Source organism: Oncorhynchus kisutch, linkage group LG22, assembly GCF_002021735.2.
Source record: "Oncorhynchus kisutch isolate 150728-3 linkage group LG22, Okis_V2, whole genome shotgun sequence".
Lineage (NCBI taxonomy): Eukaryota > Metazoa > Chordata > Actinopteri > Salmoniformes > Salmonidae > Oncorhynchus > Oncorhynchus kisutch.
This window is the reverse complement of record NC_034195.2, coordinates 5445317-5455147: the sequence shown is the minus strand read 5'-3', so window position 1 is coordinate 5455147 and position 9831 is coordinate 5445317. Positions and strand designations below refer to the sequence as shown.

The 9831-nt window shown below is 39.8% G+C and overlaps 1 long non-coding RNA gene across 1 annotated transcript; it reads right to left on the bottom strand.

The window, feature by feature from the left end:
- Positions 1 to 612: 612 nt before the first annotated feature.
- LOC116356273 (uncharacterized) lies at positions 613 to 8228 on the bottom strand. Its single transcript, XR_004204757.1, has 2 exons — positions 6610 to 8228; positions 613 to 809 (listed from the first exon to the last, which is right to left on the bottom strand). It is a non-coding gene; the product is annotated as an uncharacterized LOC116356273 (long non-coding RNA).
- Between the last annotated feature and the right edge of the window lie 1603 nt (positions 8229 to 9831).

Genomic DNA, 9831 nt, shown 5'->3' with positions numbered 1-9831 from the left:
ACAGTGTAGCCTAGGCTGCTTTTGTCTTCAAGACCCCCCCCCCCCCCCCCCCCCCCCCACACACACACACACACACACACCATACCATTACTAGCTGTATGCTTACACCGTAATGTAACTAAACATAAAGTATGGACCAACCAGAAATGCCTGAGTATAACTGACAGGTGTTGTGTACTCATCAAATACTCATCAAAATGTGCTTGTTGGGAAAATCAATTGACTTGTAGAGATCGTCATGTCGTCATTTGCATTCTTTGACAGAAGTGAATATACCCGGAGGCTTGTGGAGCCGATGGGATTGGGCCGATAGGATTGGGCCGATAGGATTGGGTGAACTGGCTTTTCAGCAGTTTACAACGAAATCCCTTTTATAGCCTATTTGACATATCACCAAACATATATTTTTTTACATCTTAACATGATAGGCTATTAATCCAAAATGGGTAGTTCATTAAAACGGAGTCTATTCTTTTCATCCTGCTTAGATGACCAGGCGTATGAATAGGATGTAATTTAACGTGGCCAACTACAGTGTTATCTTATAAAGGTCCTTCGGAATTCATCTATAAATGAAAGACAGCAAAGAGCCAAATAAACACACCAAGCGTGTATTTTGACAGGATATTTCAGCATTTGAGATTTTATGAAGAGACGTTCCAAAAGCATCAAATGAATACAGCAATTCCATGTGTACATATTAGGATCTAAATACATGGATATATTCAGCACATTTCATACGTTACGTCCATCTGTACGAGTTGCACCTGTAGTTGTTCACATTGCTCTCAGATCCCACCACAAAACATCTGAAAAACAGTCATTCAAAGTAATACTTAATGACACCGCAGCCAAAAATAGAGGATTTCAAAATACATTTAAAAAATAGAAGTGAAATCAACAATTCATCACCCCATTCACACACGCATATTCTGAATTATTTAGAACAGCAACAACCTCAATGCTGAAAATATGCGACAGCTTCTCAATCTTCAGCAAAGAAGTATACATATTTACCCAGCTATAACGCAACATAACTCACAGCTGTCATTATCAGCCATCATTTCAAATATGACAATTTGTAAATCAAATAGAAACAGCAGCAAATTGTAATGATTCTTCACGACTGTGGAGCTTCTCTAAACACCCGACAGCTTCTTTTGGTACAATTTTATACTATCATTTTGGCGGCATGTCATTTTTCAATGGATCATCACGTCTGAAATTAGAGACAAGCATGTATTCACACATGCCTATAGGCAAACACACATCGATTATACATCAACAGAAAGTGTTCCCAGTAACACATACAAAATATGGAAGTTACTGAAATTGCAATAGCTCATTTGAGGGGAAATATAAACAAAATAGTCTTGTGCAGTTGGAATGGGACAAACTCATTCAGAATTATAGAAAATATATGGACTCTCATCTTGACAATATTCTGAAACTCCTGGGTGTTGCATACATTTCAACTGAAACACACAGCCACTCCCCTAGTATCGATACATTCAAGTGTGCCCATAGCCCATCCACATAATTGCTGACGAGGTGCCTGACAATGAAAACTAGGCTGCAACTTTCCCTCATTTATGTCCAGTGCATATAACTTTGCACCCATTTTTATTTTTATTTTTTATCACATGTGCATGTTTATCTCTGTTCTGCACTAAAAGTCCACATTTGACATGTGTTATATGCCAATCAATCATTTCCTTGATGTGTATGTGTTTAAAATGGCTTCCAACAGTCATACGAAGAGCGCTACATTTCAGCACCACCGTTCATTGGACAGCGACACTCGTCAACAGTCCTCACCTCGGCCATTCACACGTTCCCAGACTTCGAAACGTTTCCTCGATATCAATGCAGTTGTTTATAAAAACATTCTGTAACTTTTTTAGGGTTCCAAAGACCGGTATGCACAAAATATGCACAGGGCCTGCATTTTTCTCGAGCTCTTCACTGCTACCACGTGCTGCACGTGCTTTAAAATTCTATTTGAATTTACAGACCTGCACTTCAAGTATCGGATCAATTCTAACCTGGTCACACAATGAAACTGCCATGTTTAGGCTACCGAATTGCTCTAATATTTCACAACTTTTGAAACAGGCTTACAAAATATTAACGTGGTAGTTGTACACCATCCTTTGTGTAGGAGTAATGAACAAAAGACTGGTGTCCTGACAAACGTCTGCAACATCTGTCACAGTACCACACACGCAGGGTTTTCAAATAGGCTACCACAAAACCGCCTGCTCCTTCACAAACGAGTAACCGCATTCTAACTGAGAAGAATAGCAATACTCTACAGATCCCAAGCATAGTCTTCTTGCCATGTAGGTTGCTGTGTGTATAAATCATTTTAGTTCTAACTTTATCAAACACTTCTGAAACTAACAATCTACTGGGCACACACTGGTTGAATCAACGTCTTTTTCACGTAATTTCAATTAAATGAAGTGGAATAGACGTCTGTGCCATGTGGGAAGCAATTTACTTTTGTCATACTATTACTGCACAGAACAAATGGCATTTTATGTGAAATTAACGTATTTGTATCCTCTTAAAAATGACAGTATGGTGATAATATCTGCGTGGTCAAATCAAATCAAATGTTATTTGTCACATACACATGGTTAGCAGATGTTAATGCGAGTGTAGCGAAATGCTTGTGCTTCTAGTTCTGACAATGCAGTAATAACCAACGAGTAATCTAACCTAACAATTCCACAACTACTACCTTATACACACAAGTGTAAAGGGATAAAGAATATGTACATACAGATATATGAATGAGTGATGGTACAGAACGGCATAGGCAAGATGCAGTAGATGGTATAGAGTACAGTATATACATATGTAATGTAGGGTATATAAACATAAATTGGCATAGTTTAAAGTGGCTACACATAAAGATAACACGATGCAGTAGATGATATAGAGTACAGTATATACATATACATATGACATGAGTAATGTAGGGTATGTAAACATTATATTAAGTGGAAAATCACTACACAAGGTCGTCAATATAGGCTACATGATTTTGCTAGCAAAAAACAATAGCTGTATACTGCTAGAATGCATTACATTTCTAAGAGAGCGTACTTCAAAACGTCTCAATAAAGATATTCAATGTACATCCTTCCACACAATCTTCTTACACACTTCATACACACACTCTTCAAGCACAATTCTCTCTCTCTCACACACACACACACACACACACACACACACACACACACACAGAGAGAGAGAATCATTTCAGTTCTATCTTTATAAAACAATCCCAAACAAACTAGCCATTTTCTATTGTTTTAGTTTTACTACATAATTTAAGTCAATCTGAAAAATGACAGTACAATTATAATATTTGTGTGGTCAAATCAAATCACTACACAAGGTCGTACATAAAGGCCACATGATTTTGCTAGCAAAAAAGAGTCTAACTGTCTACTGCTAAAATCGATTCCATTTCTTCAAATATTTTTCTAGCAAGATATTCATGCACACCCTTTTACACACACACGCCCTTTCACAGACTCCTCTTACACACTGTATACTGTCACACACACACACACACTCTCTTCAAACACACACACACTCTCTTCAAACACACACACTCCCTTTCACAGACTCCTCTTACACACTGTATACTGTCACACACACACTCTCTTCAAACACACACACACACACTCTCTTCAAACACACACACACACACACTCTTCAAACACACACACACTCTCTTCAAACACACACACACTCTCTTCAAACACACACACTCCCTTTCACAGACTCCTCTTACACACTGTATACTGTCATACACACACTCTCTTCAAACACACACACACACTCTCTTCAAACACACACACTTCCTTTCACAGACTCCTCTTACACACTGTATACTGTCACACACACACTATTCAAACACACACACACACACTTTTCTCTAACACTGAATATTATTTGAGAGTTCAATGGACATTTGTGTATTCTAGTAATCAAATCATAAATTATCTGCATCAAAATTGACTTCCTAATATGTGCTGGACATAGCCTATATATTAATAGCCTAATATACACTACCAGTCAAAAGTATGGACACACCTACTCATTGAAGGGTTTTCTTTATTTTTACAATTTTCTACATTGTAGAATAATAGTGAAGATGTGAAAACTATGAAATAACACATATGGAATCATGCAATAACCAAAAAATATATATATTTAATATTTTAGATTCTTCAAAGAAGCCACCATTTGCCTTCATGACAGCTTTGCACACTCTTGGCATTCTCTCAACCAGCTTCACCTGGAATGTTTTTCCAACAGTTCTTGAAATTTTCCGCATTGACTGACCTTCATGTCTTAAAGTAATGATGGACTGTCGTTTCTCTTTGCTTATTTGAGCTGTTCTTGCCATAATATAGACTTGGTCTTTTACCAAATAGGGCTATCTTCTGTTTACCACCCCTACCTTGTCACAACACAACTGATTGGCTCAAACACATTAAGAAGGAAAGAAATTCCACTTTTAACAAGGCACACCTGTTCATTGAAATGCATTCCAGGTGACTACCTCATGAATCTGGTTGAGAGAATGCAAGGAGTGAGCAACGCTGTCATCAAGGGTGGGTACATTGAAGAATCTCAAATATAACATATATTTTGATTCGTTTAACACTTTTTTGGTTACTACATGATTCCATATGTGTTATTTCATAGTTTTGATGTCATCACTATTATTCTACAATGTAGAAAATAGTCAAAATAAACAAAAACCCTTGAATGAGTAGGCGTGTCCAAACGTTTGACTGGTCCCGTGGTTATAGCCAAGACAAGGGCCATGTCACAAACAGCCCCCTTTTCCCTTTATCAGAGCCCCACGGGATGTACACCGGGGATTTATTACCGGTGTTTTCCTCTGTTGGGAGAGTGACAGGTGTGTCTCTGATTTGGTCCAGGTTCATCGGAATGGCCAGTTGAAAAGGACACACACACACACACACACTTGTCCTGTAACGCAAACAAACATACATTTTGTATTTCAGCCCCTCAAGGATACCGAGGCTGTCTGACAAAATGGATGTCGCTAGAATAACATGTTGTGTCCTCCGTTTCTTTCCGCCTCTCACCGGAAGACAAAACAGACCAACAGCCATTTACTCGCGGTAAAGCCATGCATCTTTTCCAGCACACTCACGGCGTCTCTCCCTTTCACACACTTCATAAACCTTGTATACACACTCCTCTTACACACACACACACACAATTGTCTTTAAATGTTAGAGTAAAAAATAAATAAAAATGTCCACCTCAACAACAGCAATATAAGCATCCAATAGCTGGTCCTAATATATATTTCATGTGTGCTAAAAAAAACTTTTTTTTCCATCTCACATCAAATGAACAATGGGATACTTCACAAATGGGACAGGAAGCTTGACGACTCTTCCTTATTTTTTTATCCTGTTCTAAGAATGCTTTCTGTTATAATCTCTTTACCAAATTTGATATGTTTTAGAGGGACATGGAGGACAAGAGCTTTAAATCAATTAACAATTCACTATAGCTACCTACTTCAATACAGTATTTGGACGAATTTGTGCATTTTCTGTTAAGAACATATATGATGTATAGTTGTACATGTGTGGCTTCATATCTGTACTTACAGTAACTTATATCTGTACTTACAGTAACTTATATCTGTACTTACAGTAACTTATCAAACAAAGCATTTGAAATATAAACGTTTTTTCCCGACGTAAAGTCAGGACCACCACAATACATGCGTGATTTGCTTGTTCACACACAGCATCGTTTTATGAGAACTGGAGCAGCAGGAAATGACGGAATCTGATGGCAAAATGTCTGCACAATGGTAGAAATGTGCATCGTACCGTCACGGGATGCTGTGTCCAAATCAAAAGGTGGCACATACACCTGTCTGCCTGGACCACATTGGAACCGTTATTTTAACCATGTTCATTTTAGTCCGTTTCATCGCAATGCATGTTGGGAAAGACGCTCCTTTTTGCCATGTGTTATACCACCGTGGTTGACACCGACACACACCCAGCATATATGAAAGGTAAAAAAGGGAAGATTTTAGCACATCAACTCGGTGATAAAAGAAACATTTACTCTTTATGTCAATATTTAAGGAAAGTTCTTATATCATAAGAATCCCTTCCCTGTTTTTCAGGCGTATGCGTCACTTCCAGCACTAGGAAACACACTCACTCTCACTCACACACACACACACACACACACACACACACACACACACACACACACACACACACTCACACTCACACACACAAACACACACACTCCACAATCATGAACACACTGATCCGTGCACTGACGACACCCCTGAGATGAATGCTCTCTGCCAGACCTGTGTGTGTGTGTGTGTGTATGAACCTCATTCTGACATCCTTCAACCCGTCTCTCCGTACAAACTGTCCTCTTCAGCATACACACCGAAACCATACTGTGTCACCCCACTCTCCAACCCTACCCCAAATCAGTCAATATATATATAGAAAGAGAGAGAGAGATTGAGAGAGAGAGAGAGAGAGGGTGGCGGTCGTTACCTACTTATACCCCCTCTCTGTAACTTTCGGGACTCTTCTCCTTCTATTCGATCCCCCGGCTACTTTCGTCCTTCTCTTCTTCTTTTCTTCTCTCAGGACAGACACATCCCTCTGTGTCACCACTCCCCCCCCCCCCCCCCCATTTACGAAATCATGTCTTTTACAAATCTCCTACGAAAACACAAGAGAAAAAGACAGAGAGCATAAGACACTGCTCATAACAATGGGAGTAATGCACCTTTTTTTTGTGGACAAATACAGTGCAAAGGACACACACACACACACACGTGTCAAAACAATCCAGACACAAGCGTGTGCCGTCTGGCCCTCCAAGCATTTTTTAACGTCTCCTATTTGAAGAAACTGATATACACACAAGTTCCAGATTGGTGAACACTATTTCTCCTGAACCATTTGGGCATGACATGCTGTCTTAAAGCACTCTCCTGTGCTTCGACGTTACATTTTCATTCAAAATACCCTGTGAAACGGAGATACTTTAGAGTAAGGAGGATGGTTGCCTGAATTCAAGGAAAAACAGGAAAGTTAGCAGGAAAGTAACAGGAAAGTTAGCAGGAAAGTAACAGGAAAGTTAGCAGGAAAGTAACAGGAAAGTTAGCAGGAAAGTAACAGGAAAGTTAGCAGAGTTTTGCAACCCTAGAAAGGCCCCACATGTGGTGCTGTGTCACACTCTGTTTGACATTACTTACAAGGAACTGTGTCATCGCCCCGAGCAGAGCACATGTTACATGGGGGTACAGTAATTAACGGAGCACCATTCTGTTCGTGTCCAGGTAGGGGGAGTGGTGCTCCTCTTCGGGGCAGGACTCTGACTGTGGGTGTCACAGTCATAACAGCCCCCAGACATCTCTGGACAGGCTGTTTACTGTTTCTGAATGTGTTGGCAAGATCTGCTTTGTTACTTCGGTGGGGAGGACACACACACACACACACACACTCAAATGCATAAACACAAGCATACACACACACAAACACACAAAATGGCTGCCATGTTCCATCAAGAAGGGTGCTGTTGAAAGGAGTCCCCATACCACAATGTAAGGTACAGTGAGACTGGATAAAACGTTCTATAGCAGGGAAATTATTGCTATTTGTTTCACTATACCAACAGCTTTAAAAAGGATGCCCCTCTTTTTAACACACTGTACTTTCCACGTTCCAACAAGTTTGTCATTCTTCAAACCAAAGTAACAAGGCTTTAAGTTTGTCATTCTTCAAACCAAAGTAACAAGGCTTTAAGTTTGTCATTCTTCAAACCAAAGTAACAAGGCTTTAAGTTTGTCATTCTTCAAACCAAAGTAACAAGGCTTTAAGTTTGTCATTCTTCAAACCAAAGTAACAAGGCTTTAAGTTTGTCAAAAGTATTATTGTTTGTTGACATAGTTGGATGTGATGAAACGCGACATGGCAGCGAATCCTATTACGTAACCTGGCACATTTAGCCCTATGCTAACCTGACCAGGTGGCCGTGATTAGTTCCTCTAACAAGTTTGCAAGTGTAGAATAACCCGGTGACTGCACAGATGCACTCTGGTATTGTTTACGGGAGACCACATCCATCTGGTGAGAGCAGAGACCTTCGGGCCAGTCCACGCACACACACTCATCACACACTCATCACACACACTCATCATACACACACACACACACACACACACATCATACACATCCCACACACACTCATCACACTCATCGCACACTCATCACAAACACACACACATATCACACTCATCGCACACACACATCACACTCATCGCACACTCATCACACACTCATCACACACACCGTTCATTGAAATTGTTTACAGCTCCAATTGACCTTTGGCCTCCTAAAAAATGTACATCCCCTTTTGTTTTTAGTTTACAAGCTCCCTTCCAGAAACAGCTCCCAGTCAGAAGACCTGTCACTCATGTCTGTGTCTTTGTTTTAAACAAGTACAACAACAACAAAAACAGGACTTTGACATTCAGCGTTTCTTTCTCTGTTTCTGGAGACCAAAAGGCAAATGTACTATTTCCCAGACTGAGATTAAGCCTATTCCTGGATGATTAAAAGCAAAAAATATTCTTAGAAGAATCTCCATTGATATCTTTTAGTCCAGGACTTGGCTTAATCTGTCCGGGAAACCGGTCCTAAGAGTTTGCATCTATACTGTTATCTTTTATAGATGGGAAAACAAAACTAACGGCGATCATTTGCTTCATTGGTAGTTTACCTTAGCCAAATATTTATCCTCCCCCACCCCTCCCCCCCCTATAACTCTTCCCCAAGTCGTTGCTGCTGGAGAACGTGTTCACATTTAAAACCTCCGTCCGTCAACCCAGCATGAACTGTCAATCATTAGAATAGTACAAATAGTTAAACACCTTATAGTGATCTGGTGCAGACCTACAGAGTAACTATTTGAAAAGGTTCAAATACCTGAAAATCTGTGGGAAAGTTATATACAGTCGACATTGTAATTAAGAGAGTGCACTGTTGTGTTTAGTGTATATATTTATTTTATCTTTATTTAACTAGGCAAGTCAGTTAAGAACAAATTCTTATTTTCAATGACGGCCTAGGAACAGTGGGTTAACTGCCTGTTCAGGGGCAGAACGACAGATTTGTACCTTGTCAGCTCGGGGGTTTGAACTTTCAACCTTCCGTTTAATAGTCCAACGCTCTAACCACTAGGCTACCCTGCGTGTATGTCGTTGTCTATGCTTGACTCTGTGTAAGAAGGCCACAATAACTAACATCTAACTGCATACATCTGCAGTACGACCAGAATCATATCAGTCAATGGTTCCACTTGAACGAGTTACAGGGACTTTTTTAAAAGGGACGCAAACTCAAAATGACAATCCTGTGTTTTCGTGTATGCACAGAGCCACAACCAAAATGTCCCCGCACGGACAAGAAAGTCATCGTAACTTTACAACCCGATTAACGAAAGTGGTTCAAATAGTTGAAAACCAGTAGAAAGCCAGCAGGCACAGCAATTACTAAGAATGGATAAAATATAGAAACCCTTTTCAAAATGTGTAGACAAATACGTGATTTGGAATGGTTCAAATTGTTCAAATAGATCCCAAGGAACTGTTTGTTTTTTTACAAACCTTCCTTCGCATCCAATTGTCTTTCCTTCCCTCGCCTCTCGTAATCTAAAGTCTTCCCCAACTCATTTCTTTCTCCTTCCGCTTGCTTTTCCATTGTGTTTTGC